The 19,733-nt window shown below is 31.5% G+C and overlaps 1 long non-coding RNA gene across 16 annotated transcripts; it reads right to left on the bottom strand.

Annotated features, from left to right (window-relative positions):
- Positions 1-316: 316 nt before the first annotated feature.
- LOC147405922 (uncharacterized) lies at positions 317-18,849 on the bottom strand. Of its 16 annotated transcripts, XR_015176151.1 has the most exons (9): positions 18,537-18,849; positions 15,160-15,370; positions 10,125-10,260; positions 9,515-9,958; positions 4,441-4,610; positions 4,053-4,349; positions 3,906-3,978; positions 777-844; positions 317-653 (listed from the first exon to the last, which is right to left on the bottom strand). It is a non-coding gene; the product is annotated as an uncharacterized LOC147405922 (long non-coding RNA). The 16 variants fall into 16 exon arrangements; XR_015176156.1 differs by lacking the exon at positions 15,160-15,370 and having other exon boundaries at positions 18,537-18,822; XR_015176152.1 differs by lacking the exon at positions 10,125-10,260 and having other exon boundaries at positions 4,441-4,576; positions 18,537-18,808.
- Positions 18,850-19,733: the final 884 nt, after the last annotated feature.

Here is a 19,733-nt window from a genome sequence, read left to right as displayed (position 1 = left end):
GAAGGCAAATCACTGGCTAATTGGTATTGCTATGTATCAACTTTAGACATGATTTGTCCACACTGTAACTAGGAGGCCAGGGTCAAGCCAAAAGCTATTCTATATGAATTGTGCAACTTTTGCTAGACAATTGGTTTGGTTTCAACCACAATATGATTGTGCGGATAATGATTTTGTAGAATTTAAAGATCACCTACATATGTGGTAATGAAGTCTGAAATAAGATTGCTTAAAATCATTTTGTAGGATGTCAGAGAATCTTAGTCAAGTCAATTTGTAGTTCCCCATTAACAAATTCTAGCCTAGCAATAGTAGATTTTGAAGAAGTCATTTTCTATTGTCTAATTTTCATTTAAAAACTATAGTATTTATGTCAAAACACAAAGATTTATGATCCAATGTTAAAATGCTAGAACCTATGAAGAATTGCCGAGATTGGTGGAAGACTGCATTGGTGTCTTAGTAGAAAAATTAGATTGTTGTAAAGTCTCATTCACCTTTCCCACCTCTTCCACCAACTTGTCCACTCTATTATGAAGGATTGTCGTATCATACGCTAAGGCTTGCTTGTAAGGAATTGAAGCATGCACGATAGTCTTGAAAACACCTAAACTCATTCCTCAAACATGACCCCAACTATCAAGACTACAAACCTGTACAAAAAATGTATAATATCAATTCCTGCAAACGAAATTATATCATACTTACTAATATCTATATCTACTCAAGGCATCATATCATAATTACAAAATATCCAGATCAAATAGTACACATACCACAGCCACAGGGTTATGGTCATTATGTTTACTAGAAGGGTCATTACAATTATTCTACTGGTGGCTTCCTGCAAAATAAATAATAATTAAGAAATATAACATTGTCCAACAAAAGTAATTGCTTCAAGAGAATTTGAGAAATACCAATGAATTCATTCCCATATTAAAACCTAGTTTGAAGAATACAACATAAATATAGATTCAAGTACTAACAACTTTAACAATCTGTCTCTTCAAAAATCATAGGTCTAAGAAATTAAAGCAAAAATAAAAAATTAATACATAAAGCTGGTGTATTGTTGAAATCAAAAACTAATATCTCAAAATAAAATAACAAGAATCCAATAATCAAATCAGAGTAGAAAGTAACTGAAGTAGTAAAAAGGCATGTTCTATTCAAACAAAATCAACAAAAAACACAAAGACCTAATCTAGTGAGTACCAAACAGAATCTTAAAGAGAACAAGAAATACCCATCAGAGATATGAACAAAAATAAGTATAATAAGTTCTATTGAGCTAGAAGAAAAGCAATCCTTAGTAATACAGGTAGCTTATAAGTTTCAGCGCTTAAAATTAAAATCTAATCTTTTTTTCAGTTTAACAAACCCAAACTGTATTTGTTTTATGTGGTTTTTGACAGTTAAAGAAGCTAAATGATCAGATAGGAAATCCTAGAGAGAACAGCACTGACAAGGGTGATTCAGAGAACGGAGATGACATGGACAAATTTCATCGGAAACCAAACTTGTTATCAGATGGATCAAACCTTAGAGTGATTTCAAGTTCAAACAGTGAGTATTTCAGACATGAGGATGAATCTGAATTAATGAACATGGTTGAACCTGTAGATGGAGTTTTAACTTCATCTAAGAATTGGTGCAGTTTTGAATCAAGTGGATTGTTTGATCAACCATGTAGTAGTGGTCCATAGTGGTGGAATTACTGGTCTTGAGAAAAATAAATAAAATTGCAAAATGTATGGAAGATATTTAGTACTACTTGATCTTCTTCTTTTGAGTAGAAGAGAGGTCTTGAAGATTTCTGAATTCTGATAACCCATGTTTGTCAGAGAATTTCATCGTCTTAGTGGTTCTTTAATCATTGTCGGATTGGTTGTTAGTTCAAATGAATTCAAGGGTCTCTTCTTCAAAGATCCATGAAAGAGAGGTGAAGTAGAAAAGATTTTTGGAGAAGAAGAAAGCAGGTTTTGTATGGAAGTGGACATTGGAGTCGTTAAAAGTAAACAGAAGGAAAGTGCATGAACACACAAAATGAAAAAAGTCCAAAAGTGGCTGAATCGATCATCAACTGTTGTAGAAACTGAAAACCAAACATCTTTATGAATTAAATGTAGGGTTCAAGTCTTGCTTTCTTCAATTGTTACATAAGTAAATTAAGAATGCCACTTAGAATCAAACATAAGGGGATTTAAGTAGTAAAACCACAAGACCTCAATCATGTGTCACTAGTTTAAAAAAAAAAAATGTCGATGGACATCTCTTCATAAAAACCGAATGCCTTCCTGCGTCTATATAATTGAAAGTCTCAACCAAATACATTCTCATGAGTTGTTTTCATCTCTAAACAGAAAATAATTTGAACACAGACATTATTTCACAAAGCTTGTAAGTGATCAATCCTTAGAGGCCGACTGGAATATAAAGATTGCAGTTAGAACTCCAAGCAATGCTGTAACGGCCAAGGCTACCGTCAGTAAGTGCCTTGTAAGCCCGAAATTCCGCAAAATCAATTTGTACTCATCTTTGATCAGATAGAAACTCTTCCAAACCAATTAGACTTGTACGAAATGAGATCAATTGAGGTCAGCATTATTCAAAAAGAAACTCCCGATTCTGTTTTCCTTCTCTTGATCGAGTAATAAGCCCATAAGTTGGCTCAGGGTTTAATAATAAAAAGGACACAGATCAACATATGAGACACTACAAATCTAGCATATGCTTTTAAAAATTGCAAATTTCTACTGATTTTTCAGTGTTAAGTCTTTTTACCAATACAACACTCCCTATTCAAACAAGGAAAAGAAGGGTTGGTCACAATTTATCAAATATAAGAAAATTAAAAAAAAAAAAAACCTAAATAGGTATTACAGTATCATCATAGTCATCAGAGCCTTGTCTCAAAAAGTAACTCCCTATCTCAAGGATTTAGCAGCCTTATCCCAAGAAACTAAGGTTTCATAGCATAAACATCAAATAAAGAACAGGACAATAGAAGATAGAGAGAAGAACAAAGACAACTAAGAGGGGAGAGATAATGCATAGTAGTTGTCAATAATGTTCCCTGTCTATTTTTTGATACATAGATTACTTCAACTAGTTATATATATGCTATATGATGCTCATAAGTTATTAAAATCACAATTCTGAAATACCCCTACTTAATATAAACTAACCACAATTCTCACACCTATAACATTTTAAGAGTCTACCATGATCAAACTATCATGAATCATTATATTGAAGTAGAAACTAGGAATGAGTACAAAAAGTCAAATCACATGATAATAAACCTGTAAACAACTAAAGAAGAAGACCACATGAAGATTCTGTAACATAACAAACAATATGAGAAAATGCAGCAGCATGAAGGAGAACCACTGGACCTACTAATTGCAATAAATAAGTTGGGCTGGTCAGTATTTTGCCATATAGAGAAGGATTATAATGGTATAACCAACTGTGGTATGCAGTACTTTGGGATTTTTCTTCATTTATTTTCCTTCTCTGAGACTCTTCAATTACCTGATGCACAGTTTTGAAAATATTTTAACAAAACAGTAAATTCATTGTTTCAATAACTAAAAAAAAACTACCAAAACAGTAAATTTCTAACAGAACACCATCTTTCTTCTACAACTTTACCCTTCTTATAAAGTGATAACACTCCATCAACAAATAAATTTATTCATTTAAAGATAGCGTATGACAAGGCACCAGAAGCATGAAATTGCCTATTTCCCAAGTTGGCAAGGTTTGTGAGTGTGATATCAGGGGATGATTCATTGGTGTCTAATTACCCTTTATTTTTTTTACTAAAACCCTCACACTAAATCACTAAAAATCCATCATTTTCAATGACAAGAATAAATAAATAAAATTGTTCTCACCATCTGTTGGTTCTTGGCATGGCTGGCAATATATGTCTGTCCTAGTAATCTTCTTATGAGGATCTTCTTTACTCTGTAAATGAAACAACTAAATACATAAATGGACAAGGTATACATATTTGATTCCTAACATGATATTGAACTTACCAATTCATCGGCAACCCAAACTTGTCCATTTCTACCAGAGGTATCAGTGTTTTTATTCCCTTGTGTAACACACTTCCCAGTCACCCTCAGAGCTTGGCTCTCAAGTGTCAAGTTGATGTCGACAAACATCTCTCAATCTTCTTTTCTCACATAATGGGGTACATGTTTTTTCCTTTCTGCATCCGTTAGATAATTATCATATACGTTCCGACAGAAATTACTTTTCCATTCTTTCCAACACAAGTTTGCTTTTTTGATTACCCAATCCATATGCCACTTTCGAATTTCATAGGTGCTCTGCAAATAAAATTAAACAAGATGTGTTATATTTGTAACAAGTCATAGTTACAATTTACATCAATAAATCATTTAATGCCCATGCACTCACACTGATAGATTCCCAAATTTGCTCCTTAAGCTTAGTAGGCACATTAGTCCACCTATCATATATAGGTATCACGTGTATATTTGCTACCCGTCAGGTGGTAATGCATAATTGAAATGAGTTAGGGCCGATGAGTTGCCTATTTAGATTGAACTAAACTTGGATAAGCTTACCTATGAAAAATGAAAAGAATTAACAAAAACTTGATAAAAAATATTGAACAAATGAATACAATCTTTTAATAGAATTCTTTTAATTAGTTGCAACAATTTTGTGAAACTCCTATTAAATCATTGATGTCTAGCCGTCATGCTCAATAATTCAACTGTCACCAATTATTTTGTATGATCAATTCAACACGATGGATATAAAAGTTATATCGCATCTTCCATCAACTTCTCATACTGAATATTCTCTGAAGAATCATGCTCAACTTGAACATTATCTATATCATTAGTTTCATCCATATATGTAGATGTACTAAATCTCATATAAACTTGAGCATCATCCTTGTCACAAACATGTCCAAATGCATCATTTATCATATCAACCATTTTCAGGACTCCATCTTCAATATGATTACTAGCATGTGTATCGTCTCCAATATTTACACAACTTTTAGGATGAGTTTCTCTATGATGGATCCATGTAATGTAAGACGTATCGATACCATTACATATTAAATAAGTGCGAATATCTCTTATCGTTTTCTTCCCCCCCTCCTGACCAGATTACGACACTTCACATAAGGGAAACAATACAAATCATCATCCCCTAATTTAGGTGTATTAGCCTTTACGAAATCAAAAAATGAATTGATTCCTACTAAGTATTTAATAAAAAGCCTTGGCGCAGTCATCCACGTCTTGGGGGTATGGGCTTCGAAGAAATATTCAATAACGACGTGTTTGTTGTGTTTTTTGAAATATCAAAATCCTGAATTTTTGTACCCACCCTGCTAAAACAAAAGACATTTAGTGTTTGACAAGCTTTCAAATTATAATATATCATGACATCAGACCGATCCAAAACTCAACCCATTAACAACGCAAGATAATTAATATTTGTCTCGAAAACTAATTTTCATTTAACAATTCTGAAACCCTCCACTAATATTTATTTCCTTGACCAAATGATATTTGTCTCTAAATTAATAAGCAAATTTGCAATAGAAGCAGTAAGAAAAATAACTTACAACAAACTACATCTAATGAGTTAGTAACATAATATTAAAGTGTCAAAATTAAAAAAATATCAAGTTTCACAAACGCATCAATAAGTAGACCACAAAATTCACACACACCATCACAAACTCTTAATGTATAATCAAAATAAACTTGTGTAGGCTCATACAACCATGTAAAACTATCATAAATGAATCACTTCCCAGACATAGACTTGTGAACAAGCTTAAATCTATGTAGAAACACAAAAATTGTGTACTTAAAAGAAGTAATTGAAATAACTCACTAATCTACCACATACTACGGTATTCAAGTTGATATAGAAATAACTCTAATTAGAAATAAATTCTAATTGATTTTTAAAACTGTACACTTCGTAGGTTTTCTACCCCCCTCCCCCAACACCCTAAAAGAGGACAAAAATCACATAAAAACAAGAGAAGTATGTATTGAAGCACCTTTAAAGTATAAATGAATAGATTTATATAAAAAAAAATAAAAATAAAAACCTCAAGCCCCGACCCCTGACTTTTCACCAAGAAAGAGAGATAGATCTGAAGTTCACAAAGGTTTCGTAGTTGTTTGAGTGATTAAAAAAAACTTTTATAAGAAACAATTTTAGTACTTCCACGATTAATTGAATGGATTTATAAAGAGAAGAAAAAAAGAAAAAACCTTAGAAATAATTTCATTTTCTGGTTTTAAAAAGAGAGATGCATCCATGTTGTCCGTCTCGAGTTAAAACCCCAACCTTCCCATACAGATCTTCAACTTGTAGTCTCTAGCAACCTTCCCATACTCAGATCTACAATGAATCCCAACCAACTCCATCATCTTTTCCTCTTCCAGGGTTAGGAAGATGGGAATATAAGCTTTACCCTAAGGTTAACAATACAACCTAAAAAGAGAGAGATAACTAACTGGAAAGTTTGTGCTAGAGAAGATAGTGCCGATCAAACCTTACCTGGTTTTGTAACCCCTTTGAATGAAAACGAAAACTTGCTAAAGACTCTTGGAATTCGAAACCCTAAGGGTATGTTTGATTGCACATGGAAAATAGGGTGGAAAATCAATTTCCATGGAAAATGACATTTTTCAAGTGTTTGATTGCACATGGAAATGGAAATTCATTTTCCACCCCATTCAAAAAGTCCACTAAATCATGGATTTCACTTTCCCACCCATATGGGTGGGAAAATGAAATCCACCCATATTTTCCATCCTCAATTCTTCCCTACTACCACCACCACCACTAACCTCGTTGTCGTCGTCATCGCCGTCGTCACCATCGCCATCGCCATCGGCTCCGTCTCCGACCACCTTCTCTCTCTCTCTCTTCTTCTTTTTCTTCTTCTACTTCTTCTCCATCCCTCACCTCCTCCGCCACCACCACCACCACGTTCTCCCCCCATCTTCCTCCGCCTCCACCGCCACCGTCGCTGTCGTCGCCGCCACCTTCGTCGCCGCCGTCGCCACATCCTCCCCCCTCCCTCTTCCTCGTCATCTTCTTCTTCCTCTCCCCCTCCTCTTATCTTTTTCTTCCTTCTCCTTTTCTTTTTGTTTCTCATATTTTTCCATGATTTTATCCAAGTGAAATCAAACAATGGAATTTGATTTTCCAACCCTACCTATTTTCCACAACTAATTTTCCATAGATTTCAAATTCCATGGAAAGTGACTTTCCATGCAATCAAACATACCCTAATTCTAAATTTGTGTGAGAAAAAACTTAGAATTGGTGAGAGAAAAGATCGTAAGTCTGAAACTCTAAATCGCAAAAGAGGAAATTGTCAAAGGAGATCAAAAATCCCAAACCCTAGAATCATGAAAGAGTAAATTGGATTTGTGATTTAAAATTCTAGGATTTTTTAGAGAAGAACATATGAATTGTCTTAAGTATTAAATTGTTACTACGACCAAATTTTTACTAACACCACACCACTATGTGCAATTCTTACATAGGAGTCAACGTAGCATTAGTAAAAGATCGTGTAGCAATATAGTGGCTCTCTTATTTAATGAGAGATTAAATTAGTTGTTTATAATAGATTATTATAAACGTCATTAAGGGCTAAACAATTGATAAGGACCGTCGTATATAAACGACTTTTGTCCATTGTTTTTTCCGTCATATTTAGCCATTTTTTATTGCTTGTGACGTAGTGTGACAACTCAATTATTTGCCTACTGTCGTTGTGTCGAATTTTTTTCAATTCGCCCAGCGTTGCACCACAAGTTCAGGAGGACACATTATTCAAGATTCGAGTACGTTTCCCTTATTGTAAAACTATTGTCAATAATTTGTATATATATATCATGATTATAAATGTATACACAACTTTAAAGATTAATTATTTAAAGTCTGAATCACGAAAAATATAACTCACCTCTCATAGGTTATGTACGTTCCACAACAGGTGTTCGTACTATTTGTATAATTTTCTTTCGCAATGTCGTGACCTCCTTTAAGATACTCCCAGGTTATCGTGTATAAGGAGTGTTTTGGATTTTTGTTATCACTTTCCATATCATAAGGAGTACATAAGCAAATTTTACATTTTTTAAATACTTTAAAACAAGATCATGAATATTAAACAATCAGATTGATTCACCTTCAAATCTTGTTTGAAGGTTATTCATGATCGCCTAGTCATCATAATGCACAACACCTATAAGTATTAAAAAGCTTAGGTACTGATTGATTCAGCTTCTTGAATCTACTGTCAGAATCTGACACATTGAAAAGCTTGTTTGATAAAACTTTGTAAAAGTGTTATGCGGTTGACCAGAATCTGGTAATTACTGTATTTAGGGTAAAATGACCAGAATACCCTTAAGGTTGCTAGTGCACCTAGAATGCATTAAAAATTATCATAATACCCCCATAAATATATAATTACAGTAAATATATATAAATATAATAAAATTATATAAAAAATTAAAAAAATAATGTTTTAATTTTAAAATATTTATAATTCTAAAAAAAATATAGAAAAATTTATAATTCTATAGCAATTTCGTCAATATCTCCTCTTAAAAATAGACATGTGAAATTTTCCTAATAAACAAAATACATGCATAATACGCAATCCAACATAATGTACGTAGAATGCATTAAAAATTACTAAAATACCCTTATAAATATATAAACACTAAATATATATAAATATAATAAAATTCTATAAAATTTTTGGCAACATCTCCTTTTAAAAATGGACATGAAATTTTTCTAATAAACAAATTACCTGTATAGTATGCAATCCAAAATTCACATTTTACATAACATATCCACAATACATCGTATATACATAACACATCCACATAACATCTAATTTACATTCTAACATCATTTAAACATAATAATCATAATTAATATAATAAGTAAAATTGAAATAAAAAAAAATATGAAAAATATACATCCAACAAATGCATATCAAAGATATTTTTCATTCTTCTTATTTGACTCCGCTACTTTATCTTGAAGAACATTATCATTGATAATGTCAACTTCATTTACCCACAGAAAAGACCCAGTATGTCTCTATAAAGTAAAATAACACATAAATTAATATCAATGTCACCAAATATAAATACGCATCCAACATTAACATCAATACCATATTACCTGCCAAGATGGACACCTATAAAATATCCTCCCATAATTTTCTTTTGTTTTAACTGTGACTAATATCATCACTCGACCACATGAACAATATGGTGGATACGTATAGTTTGCCATCAATGCTATTCATCATACACAAAGACAATAAATAAATAAACATAGAATCTTCGAAATATATTTAAAAACAATATAATCTTTATTTCAACATCGTTTAACAGTATTTATAATTACAATACAAATTAAAAAAACAGAATATGAAAATGTAGATTACCAGTAAAAATGGCATCAGCTATTGAATCCTTATGTATTTTCATTGTTTGTTGACTCTGGCGACCTACTAATGGGGGAACTGGATACTCTTGATTAGTGATGCCCTCTTCTTCTACTAATGTTGATCATTCTTCCTTGAATCAAACAAATTCTTCATCGACGATCTATGTTTTCTAATAAAATTGTGCAATGTCATGCAGGCAACAACAATGTTTCGTTGTTTGTCCAAATTATATGAATGCATCAACTTCAAGATTGACCATTTTGCTTTCAAAACCCCAAAGGTTCGTTCGACCACGTTCCGAAGTGAAGAATGTAAATGATTGAATAATTCGACCATTTGCCCGTGATCTTCTATAGTCTTGTAGATGGTATCGAACACCTCGATAAGATGTGAGATAATCATTCATGAGTGGGTACCCAGCGTTTACCAAATAGTATTTACCTATTATAAAAAATATATATTAATTTCTAAGATTAAATATAAACATATATAATTGAAAAACTTTTAAATACAAACATGATGGAGGATATGAAAAATTTAAACTAGGAGTATTCAATGTCTCAAAGAAAACACGTGAATCATTAACCGACCCTTCCCAACCACCCACCATATGAGTGAACAACATATCAATCGAACATGTTGCCATTATATTTTGTGTGTCCCTTATGCCCTCGATATTACATTTGCTCCACTATTGGTACAAATGTACTAACATGCGTCCCGTCTATCGCTCCAATACAATCCTACATATTTTTAAGGTATATTAATATATAAACATTAATGAAACAAATATTTTTCAAATATATATATATATATATATATATATATATATATATATATATATTACCTTAAAATATGACAAAGAACGATGATTGTTACAGATGTGCGAAGAGACTTCATTGAGGTCAGGAGGTACAATTAAGGACATTGACAAGTTCATCATAGCAGAAAGAACTATGTTGAAATACTTACTAACCGATTGAACTGAGTAATTAAAACTATTTGCAAATAATCTTTGTCATTGATTATGTCTTATTATCAATAAGAACATCGCTATTTGTTCTTGAATAGTAATGTAGCGTTCTATCTTCTGTAGACCTCGAACTTCCAAAATACTACACAAATTCATAAATGTGTCATTCTATTCTAAATAATGAATGACACGTCGCATGATTATCATCCAGTGTTTCCCGCACAAAATCAATCCCCTTTAACTGACTATTATTATGTGGCTCCTTATATAAAAAATTCTCGCAATAAAATAAGGAACCTAGGAAGTCTCCTGTAGTGACCATACTTAAAACACTTGAGTCGACAATATTGGTGGAATCATCATTTGAATCGATAGTATCAGTCGTATCAATTGAATCGATAGTATTCGTGGTATCAACATCTGAATCTATATGACATGTTTATAATCCATATTAGTGGTATATATCTATATAACAACAAATAAAATATCCAACTAATAGAAAATATTAATCACAATATCCATTCAACATCAAATAAAATATCTATCTAACAAAAAATATAATATACATTGCACAATATCCATCCAACAGTAAAAAATAACCAATGTATATTGCACTCTATAGGTGCATCATAAAACCCACATAAATATTGTAATAAAATATAAAACATGTCTAAAAATCTTTTCCAGCTATAAAATCAGACATCTCGCCCTCCAACCACTCAAGACGAACCTCTGCTGATCGTAATGCATAAAAAACCTCTGAATTGTTTGTTCTTCATAAATATCTTCAACGCATAATGATAAAGTGCACTGTTGGTAAGTACATTTGGTAGCTGGCCTAAGAGCTCGATCAACTCTTGAATACCGCCTTTCTTAACATGAGTAGAATGATTATAAGTAGATGTTTGACTGTGAACTACATCTGCGAGCTTCTCTAATGATTGGCCAATTCGCATAGCAGTAGTAATCTTCTGCCTACGACTTTGAGGTGGTAGAGTATCTCTACTTCTGCGTCGAACGAGGTCTGTGGGTGGGGATACAGTAGGGGTAGCATCATCCTCAAACTCATCAATATCATCAAGAGTAAAGTTTAGAGGTGTTTAAGACTCTGGATGTTGGGTCGACATGACATCATTTAGATCATCCACATCAAGATACTCATCCTGAGGTGCTGATGCAGATGGCATTGTACCAGATGCAGGTAACCACATCCGGCTACCAGTGGCATATATGCCTCTAAAGATGAAATCCAATTGTTTCGCAAACTACAGAGGTTGCTTTCGAAATATTGCATCTTTTGGATGATGATATAAAAAATAAAAAACCCTATTTTACATAAAGAGACAAAAATCTTAAAATAAATAAAAGAACAAATTAATAAAAAATATATCTTTAACCACCCATCCCACCACTCATCACTTGCATCTAATATGTCGTTATCAACATCATAAGAGACACCAGTATTCGTACAAATCTTATTCCAACGTCCCCAAATGCCTTTTTGTCTATCACACTTGTTCTTCATTTGCCCTCTATCGTAATAAATATTAGTTCTTTTATTAAACTCCTTGATCAAGAAATCATAACCGGTCTTGTTAAGCACTTTATGCAGTCTCCTCCCCTTCTTAACTAATTCATAGTAAATCTCGACCCAAACTTCATGTTGTTTGGGTGTCCAATCTGCTTTTGCATTCTTTGAATTGTTATCTTCCATCTACCAATGGTAATAACAAGAGGCGCCAATAGAACGAAACATGTCATATTCTATTTCAATTCATCATATAAACTATTTGATGCACAGTGTATAATCAAAGAGAGAAATCAGAAGGCAATGACAAACTATTATATAGATAGCCGGAAGAACGCACAATTCTCAGCCTCACGGTGAGGGAGCCCTGTGTTCTCAATCTTTGACTATACAAAGTACAGTAATTGTTGTGTGTGTGTGCGTGTAAGTTAAAGAAAAAGATATATATATTTTGACTTTTACGCAATTTTGCACAGTGTACAGTAATTGTTGTGTGTGTGATTGAACTGTGTAATTTTTTTTTGATAAATTTATAAATTATTAAAACAAAACAACTCCATTGAAAGAACATATAAGACTAAAAATTGTTGTGATGGGACAATAAGTAGGTCCAAATGGAGTTTTATAACATGCAAACTTTGTGATACAAGTATTCCTTCTTCAGTGTGGTTCATACCTATACACAAGCAACTTCAAGAACGAGTCCGACTTTGAAGCGGGCAACCAGCTTCAAATTTTGAATGAACCCTCATTCATTACAAGACACGTGGCTTTTTGAATTTATTTCATGCCCCTACATTTCCACAAAATTTTGAAACATTTCCTTAGAAATGCCACGTGTAATCTAATGGAGAAAGGTTTCTTTAAAATTTTGAAATGGGTTACCCGCTTCAAAGTTTTTTCCTTCAAGAACTAGTCCAATAGTCTAAACTTATTAAATTCAAAAGAAGCAAGGTTTATCCTTGTCGGGCATAAACATGCTTCTAAACCATATATATACAAGCAAGAATGAAAGTCAATTTTTAAAGATGCAATTTTAAAATAGGGATAAAAGTCAATTTTACTTTTATATATGAATTATGTAAACTAGCAAAATCATGTCTAAATTCCATTTGCCCATGATTCACCTATTTGACGAACAATGCTAATTCAAGACATTTAACTCAACACAGTGAAAAATGATTTTCTCGTCGGGATTGAAAAATCTTATTTTTATGCCCCATAATTACCATCAACCCTTTAACTAAAAATCAACTATTTTCTTAGATGCTACTGAACACCAGGAATCATTCTGTCTAGAAAGCCATTTTATTAGGACCATTTTCTTCAAAAATTATTTGTTTGAAAATTATTTTCAAATGCAATTATACAATCCCCATATTAATAAAAGAAATCAAAACCATTAAGAACAAAAAAAAATATATAAATGAAATTAAAAAGGGAAAAAAAATAATCATAAAAAGTGTTCCTAGCTTCTTAAATATAAATAAGTTGAGTAGAGCAATCAAGGAGAATTTGTTGCTCATCATAAAAATAAAAATAAAAATAAAAATAATGAAAATTCACTATTTTGAATAATTATATATAAATCATGATAAAATCATTGAAGATAAAAATAAAATAAAAAATTCATGCGTTCTTTAATCAGAAACAAAAACCCTACAACAACAGAGTATAAATCGAGAAACTAAAATAAGAAAATGTCTAACTCTCTAAAATTACAAAACAAGAATGCTTGAAACTCCTTCAAAATTTACCACAAAAAATAAATCTACTTATTGAATATAAAAGAGACAAAAATATTCCTAAAAAATCAAAGAGAAATTAGAAATAACCCTAACAGAAAAATTTATTTTGTTAATCCAACATTCAATATGCAATTTCGTCAAAAATTAGTCACGATAATTGAAATCGATGAGAGAGAGAGAGCTCACAGATCGTGTTACAAGCGCTTGTGGGAAGGAATCGAAAGGCATTAATTCAAAAAAGGGCAAACGGAGAGATTGCATTCGATCGGACTTCGAATCGTTGTCGTCAATGGCGTCGATAGTAAACGAGGTCGTCAATGGCGTTGATCGACGTAGCTGTCTTGATCGAAGTTAGGTTCAATGAGAAATGGCGTCGATGGGTTTCGAAAGCTTGTTGTTTACAGTCGTCGTCAATGGGTTTTGATTTAACGATTAGAACATCGTCGTCGTCGATGGGTTTCGATCGGAATGATGGTCGTCATTGAAGTGGGTCACTGATGATGTTGAAATCGATGAGAATGAGTGAGAGAGTGATAAGGATGAAGGTAGTGGAGGGTTTTTTATCGCGGACTGTGCGTGGAAATATGACATATAACGAAGGATAATTTCGTCATTTCACTCAGGCATTTTAAAACGCGGTTGTGCGAAGTTACTGTTATGCGCTTCTCAAAACATCGGTTTTTATTTCAAATTTGCATTTAAAATTTCGAAATGCAAATTTTAGAAGCGTTATCAAACACACAAAATTTTGAAAAATGCTTTTTTTTACGCAAACAGTGAAAAATTTGCGTTTAGAAGCGCAATCAAACACCACCTTACATTTTTCAACATATGTACAAATATTAAATATATTGATAGAAATAATAAAATAACAAATCAATTATATTTGTACCAATGTATATATATCAGAATTGAAAATCTTAATTTATTTTTATGTTCAGTACAATCTATTTGGTCCAGTTGAAGCTTTTTAGATTGGCGTTGAACTCATAAAAAAAATTACTTATAGCAAAGGATTCTTATGTGCATTTGGTCCTATAGAGACTTGAATACAATAAAAATATTTAATGTCAGAAGGATCTTTCTGTCATTAGATTAGAATGTATTTTATATAATGTTAGAAGATTCCTTTTAACATCGAATTCATACAAAAAAGAAATTATATCAAAAGGATTCACATATACACCTTATTACAATAAAATGATTAACACTTGTAATAAAGGATACCTTTGAAATACAATTAATAAATTCTACGTCCCTAGAAGCATCCTTCTGACATGAGATCAGATTGTATTTTATACAATGTTAAAAGAATCATTCATTCTAACATTGAATATAAAAAAATAAATTAACCAAAACAATTCATAAAATTAACTCCTTCGACTTTTCTTACTCGATTCAATCGGCCCATTTCATTTTCTGTCTCTTTATCTCATTGCAATTAGCGCTTTGTCATCATTTATCTGTGGGGATGGAGACCTTTGCTGGGGATAAAGTATTTTGTATACTTCCTTTTGCTGCATTAGCAATGCCTATGATTCTTAGTTGGACCTTATGGAAATTGATTCCTTCAATAGGTCAAATGCTAAATCTCTTATCTCAACCTAATTCACATACATATACACTAATTAATATTGCAAAATGAAATTAATAATAAGGCTAAAATTTGATTCAAATTTGTAAAATCTAATCTAATGTCAGAAGGATCAATTTGACATTATAGAAAATACATTATGATCTAATGTCAAAAGGAACATTTTGACAATGTATAAAATACATTCTGATATAATGTCAGAAAAATTCTTTTGACATTGTATAAAATACATTCTAATATAATAAAAAAGATTTATATGAACACTTCTACTACAATAAAAAAATCAACATTTCTCAAAATGAATCTCTTTGTATATTTCGTCCTATAGACATTTAAATACAATATTTTGAATATAGTGTCAGAAGAATCATTTTGACATTATATCAGAATATATTACATACAATGTCAGAAGGATCCTTCTGACATAATATCATAATATAATTTATACATTGTTACGAGTCTTTTAACATTGAGTTTTTTCATTGTATTCAAGTATCCATAGGATCAAATGTACAAATGAATCATTCTTGACAAATGTTGATTATTATAATAATGGGTTCATAAGATGAAAGTGTACATTGAAATTTTTTTGATAAAATAAATTTTTTGTATGAATTGAATGTCAAAAAAATTCTTCTGACATTGTATAAAATATATTTTGATCTCATGTTAGAAGAAACCTTTTGATATTGAGTTTTTTTCATTATATTCAAATGTTCAAAAGATCAAATGTACAAAAAAAAAAATCTTTTATGACAAAAGTTGATTATTGTAATTATGAATCAATAAAATAAAAGTATATATTGGATGCTACCTATATGTTTCTAGGAATGTCGATGGATATGATTAGACCCAAAACCTAATGTGATAGCTTCATGTTTGGATCGACGTTTTTTTTTATCATAGACATAAAATTCATAAAAAAATTTCTAAAATTGTCCAAGTAAAAGGTTAATCATAAAATACGAGAACAATTTTTTCCTCCACCTCAAATGTTATTTCTTCGAAATTCAAACAATAAAGATATTAAGATTTATTTAGGAAACTTTCTCGAACTAACTAAATTAATTATTTTGATTAAAATTGGTAAAATAAAGGATAAGAGATGAGAATCCCGTGATTTTCTTAGTTAAAATATGTATAAAAAAAATCCTAAAACAATATAAATAAATTTAGTTAAGCCATCAACAAGTAAAAATGTAGGTTAAAATATATATAAAAAACTTAAAACAAAAGAAAGAATTTAATTGTGCTATTAATCAATAAAAATAACTTAAATGTATAAAAACAAACAAAATTAACCCTAAAACAAAATGGAATTTTGTTAAACTATTAATCGATCACATTGTACCTTACTATATATATATATGGGTAGCGTTGAATGGCAAACTTTTTGGCAAAACATTTTTCAAAACATGAGTTAGAGGTTTTGGAATGGGCTGATTTTTGGTGAGGATGATCTCGACGGTGAGGAGATCATCCTCACCAAAAATCAGCCCATTCCAAAACTTCTAACCCATGTTTACAAGCTGAAAAATCATGGACCGTCCATTTTTTGTAAACTGTTTTTGATGGGGTTAGAAGTTTTGGAATGGGCTGATTTTTGGTGATGATGATCTCCTCACCGTAGAGATCATCCTCACCAAAAATCAGCCCATTCCAAAACCTCTAACTCATGTTTTTAAAAATGTTTTGCCAAAAATTTGGCCTTGTATATATATATATATATAAAATAACCCTAAAACAAAAATATGAAACTTAAACTATTAGCCAAACAAATGTAGCTTCAAATATGTAAAAAAGAAAACCTAAGAGAAGAGATCAATTTAGAGAGTAAATAGAGCAAGATAGTGAATCAACAAAGAGAGAAAATTATGTCGATTGATTTAAGTCGTTGCCACCGTTCAACTTTGATGTACCTGAAGATCCATTCAAGTAAGAAAGGAGATGAAGACGTGTTCTCAGATTTGGGGAGATGGAGAAGATGAAGAATAGGTTTTTGTTAAAAGATTAAAAGAACTCAAAGGATTGGATGGATTTTAATGTATTGTTAAGATTAGAATGGTAAATGCATAAGTGAAATAAAAAAGGGTATTTTCGGTTATTAAAAAAATCAAATTTACTATTTTACCGTTTTGGTAAAAAAAATATTTTCGAAAAACAATAAATTACCGTTTTCAGAAATATTTGCTACAATTTACCGTTTGGGTAAATAAGTTTGAAAACTCTACCATTTTGGTAAATTTCTCTTTTAATAAAACAAGTTTTAAGTGAGTAAGGTGCTTGTGTTTTATTGCGATAAAAAAAATAGATATGTGCCGTCGATCTTAAACCATCTGACGATTCATTTGATTTGTGTGGACCAATGTTTAAGAGAGTGTCAACCAAACCCAACCCATATATATGCTAGAAGATTTAACAAAATGTACAAAGGAGTGAGAAAACTAACTCACCCTATCACATGGGATAGGTGCATTATATTAACTCCACTTTAAACTTGTAGTTATGATTAGACAACAATTGGTGAACTACATCAAACAATAGTGAGAATTGATTTAGATGTTAGCTCCACCACAAAATTATGGCCAAATTAGTTCAATAGTCTTTGGTTGGGCATTTGCGATAAATAGTGAACGTTTCGATGGAAGAATAAATTAATTTACCCAATTTCATTATCCTCAAAAGCCAAACGAATACCTTGAGAAATAGTTTTGAAGGTTAAAATGTGGATTGTACAATTATCAAATAAAAATTTTACTTACTTCTACTTTCTTCCTCATAAATCAGAACATTGTGTAATTTCTTAAACCTTTAATGAGATGTGACAGAACATATAAAGTGAAATTTGGGATTAGCAACTACTTTTCAGGATGTAAGTGCAGGAATCCACAATCCATAAAACTTAATTTTTATTTATTTATTTAAATATATATAACTTCAATATTTACTCACATTTTCATTTTTATCTATTCATGAGAGTATAGACATGATAAACTAGTACGGAGAAAAAAAATAATAATTGTAACACTAAAAAATCAAATTAAAAAGTTCTGATCAAAATGAAGAGACAAAGAAATTAACAATTATTAATAAAATTCAGGTGTTTCAAAAAATGTTTAAATATAAAAAATTAAAAATAAAAACAGATATTTTCAGTGTCGAGAATAATAACTTACATATTTTTTGGGGTGGTTTTGCCTACTCCGCCCTTATTAGATTTTTTCCCAAACCACCCATCCCGAACTGAAAGGGAAAACCATCATCTAGAACAAAAAAAAACTCATACATGAACATACTTCCTTCATTACCAACCATCTTCTCTATCAAGAATTCTTCACACCTTGAATCAGTAACCCTAATAGAGTTCATCAACCTTGAGCGCCCTTTCATTTTATAGCCTCTTGAAAACGAAGCTAATGGTACAGATTAGTTTTAAAGAAACTGCCCTAATATGGGCGGTTGGATTCTCTCTATTTCCTTTGTGAAAGATAGATCCAATACATCTTCGCCTACTGAGGAAGATTGAACCGTCCAACCAGTTCGCTCATTATTTGCTCGAACATAGATGTGAAGATCGCCTTGATTTTCAAAAGAGTGACTAGTCTTACTAAATTAGTACGGATTTCTCCGTCACTAAGGGTCCTTGGGCTCACCTCGTGGCATCTTAAAATAGGATTCAGTGCTCCAGGGTTATAGAGGAAAAAATTATATGAACTTTGAAAAAAATAAATTCCAAAATAAGTTAGTTTTCACAGTTGGATGTCAATTTGAGGTTTGGGAGTTATGTGGAAGTTTGATAACCGTCCATTTTTAAAACCTTGGATCAAGTGAATTTTTTTATTCGAGTTTTTTCGAAGAACCTTAAAGGGCTGTGGTGTTGGATTGCTGATGTGATTATCCATTTGAGCAAACCGACCTTTAGTAAGACTTAAAATCTTACTATGTTAGTAAGGAAAATGTTTCTCTTTTCATAAAAGTCAAATGGTCGACAGGTGGAAAATTTTATCCCAGGTTAATTAAGGATATCTTATCAGATCAGTGGAGTAATGATCACAACATTGTCTCTTATACTAGCTCATGTAAGGTAATAAAACTCATTAATTCAGTGAATGGATGGTGGATCATCCGAATCCAATTCAAAAGTTTATTTGAATGATTAAATATTATTCAAAAAATTTGGCTGTCGAATTTGAATTTGGATAAAAATTTATATTTGAATCCTTATTGGATATGCATTCGGATTGAGATATCTACTCCAGTAATATTGGATTCAAATTTATTAGATATAATATATGTTAGATTTGAATCGGATACTATTGAACATCGAAAAAAAAAATCTCAGATATAGATATTCCCGAATTGAATCTGATTAA

Source organism: Akebia trifoliata, chromosome 3, assembly GCF_017979445.1.
Source record: "Akebia trifoliata isolate Shusen 1 chromosome 3, ASM1797944v1, whole genome shotgun sequence".
Taxonomy (NCBI): Eukaryota; Viridiplantae; Streptophyta; class Magnoliopsida; order Ranunculales; family Lardizabalaceae; genus Akebia; species Akebia trifoliata.
This window is presented reverse-complemented; position numbering and strand designations above follow the sequence as displayed.